The sequence below is a fragment of the Acipenser ruthenus genome, unplaced genomic scaffold (assembly GCF_902713425.1).
Source record: "Acipenser ruthenus unplaced genomic scaffold, fAciRut3.2 maternal haplotype, whole genome shotgun sequence".
Lineage (NCBI taxonomy): Eukaryota > Metazoa > Chordata > Actinopteri > Acipenseriformes > Acipenseridae > Acipenser > Acipenser ruthenus.
In genome coordinates this window covers 18,708-20,942 of record NW_026708232.1, presented here as the reverse complement: position 1 = coordinate 20,942, position 2,235 = coordinate 18,708, and the positions used below count along the sequence as shown (strand labels likewise).

The window sequence follows — 2,235 nt, the reverse complement described above, 5'->3', positions numbered from 1 at the left end:
CGTGACTGTATTGTGTGTTGATGATTTTTCTATTTACAGGGCTATGGATCATACTAAAGTGTTTTGTGGTGCGTCTGGATCCAGATTGAATGTGAACAAGAGTGAGTATATGCTGTATGGCGAGTGGGTGCCTGCTCCCCAGGTTGACCTGAATTTTAAACATGATTTTATCAAAATTTTAGGTTTAAAATTCGATAGAAAAAGGTCTGGTTTTAAAAATTGGGAGGATGTGGGTGGGAGAGTAACACAGAAGCTGGGGTATTGGAGCTTGAGGGAACTAACAATGGAAGGGAAAGTTTTAATTGTCCGTTCGGTGATTTTACCCATGCTTTTATATATTGCTGTTGTGTTTCCACCACCAAGGAGTGTTTTTTAAGGATTTTAATCATGAAAACAATGCATTTTTTTCTGGAAAACAAAGTGTGAAAGAGTCAAAAGGACAGTACTGTACAAAGACAAGCCTTACGGTGGTAAGAATTTTCCTGATTTTAACTTGATTTTATGGTTAAAGTACACTGCAGTTCATGTAGAGGCATGTTTGTTTGGTTTTACTAAAGCTTCCTTTTTTACACGCTTTTATCTTGGGTGGGGTTTAAGAGTTTTAAAGCTTTTTAAACCTGCCTTGGGAGTGCCTACAGCGTGGAATGTGCCTTGTTACATGTCTATTAAAAAGTTTTTAAAAGCAAATGACTTGGCAACCATAGAACCGGAAATGTGGAAAGATTTTAAAAAAGTAACTGGTTTTGTTCACCATAGAACCCAGATGTGTCCGGTGGGGCAGTACCCTCAAGCTGTGGTGGAGAGGATTTGGAAAGATGTGGCTCATCCTAGACTTCTGAATCACCATAAAGATCTGGCGTGGCAGACGGTGCACGATGTCCTTCCTGTTCGATCGGTAATGTACAAGCGGTCCCTGGCAAAGACCCCTAGATGCCCGATGGAGGGTTGTGGGGCAGAAGAAACCATCAGGCATCGGTTTTGGGAGTGTCGTTCCTCCAAGAAGATCTGGAGAGAGGCAAGAGCGTGGATAAGCCAGCTCCTGGGCGGCGGCTCCCTGGACTATGAAATGATTGCCTATGGCATACACCCGGTGGCTATGAACAGAAAAGAATGGATTGTTTTATGGACTTTTTTAAATTGCATAAAAGATGCAATATGGAAAGCCAGGAACCGGTGTGTCCTCAAGAGGGAGCTGCTGTCCAGTGCCGATACAATCCGGCTTGCCTTACACCTGATGAAGGACTACTACGCCAGGGATTCGCTTGTAGAAGGTGTACATTGTGCCCGTCATCGATGGAGGGTGTTCCAGGGTTATGGTGGTTCATGAGTCCTATATCTAGGGGATGAAGTGTTTTTGTAGAGGTGTTCTGAGGTGAACAAATGTAATAGCTTTTGATTTGTTTAGTTTTTTACTGATTTTTTTTTGTTACTTTAAATTGTTTTGATTGTATTTTATTGTATTTTTGAATTGTATTTTATTGTACTGTCTGAATTGATTTAAGTGTATTGTATTGAATTGATTTTAAAGAACTGCAGTGGAATGAAAGTCTTTATACAGGTATTAGTTTTTTTATTCACTTGATATGTATTTAATGTATTTATTGATATTTTATTGCATATAATGAATTGAAAATATTGATTTTATGCATAGTTCATGTATTGAGTGTATTTATTTATTGAAATTGATATATATGTATCATTTTGTTCTTTATTTTATGTTTTGAAATTTTTGTTTTCGTTAATTTGTTTGTATTTGTCTTTTCCTGATGGAAAAATAAAATTGAAAAAAAAAAAAAATCTGTTCTTATCAGTTTAATATCTGATATGTCCCCCATAGGGGGACCCGTCTATTAAATTGATTTTTGGAAGCAGGAGATGGAACCGGGGCTTGCTCCGTCCACGCCACGCATCGACCCGGTATTGCAGTACCTCTGGGAACGGTGCACAAGAAAGGTCAAAAAAGAGTGAGAGAGAGAGAGAGAGAGCCAGCCTCTCCCTCTCCCTTTTTCTGGGTTGTATTTTTTCCCGCTCTTTTTGTTGTTGTTTGTTTGTTTGTTCCAAATAAGGCAGGCAGGCAGGCAGGCAGGTCTGCCTAACTGATGGACAGCCTGCTCTGCTCACGCAGCAGGCCAGTGTACCCAGAAGGCCTTGCGCTCGTGGGAGGAGGAGGAAGAGCGCAGCGGTAAAGCAGAAACAGAGCTGTTTAGTGGGGCAAGGAGCCCTCTCTTTCAAGGC

General features: G+C 40.5%; 1 non-coding gene across 1 annotated transcript; it reads left to right on the top strand.

Annotated features, from left to right (window-relative positions):
* The first annotated feature begins 1,753 nt into the window (after positions 1–1,753).
* Positions 1,754–1,951, top strand: LOC131730283 (U2 spliceosomal RNA). The gene has a single exon (XR_009323970.1). It is a non-coding gene; the product is annotated as a U2 spliceosomal RNA (small nuclear RNA).
* Positions 1,952–2,235: the final 284 nt, after the last annotated feature.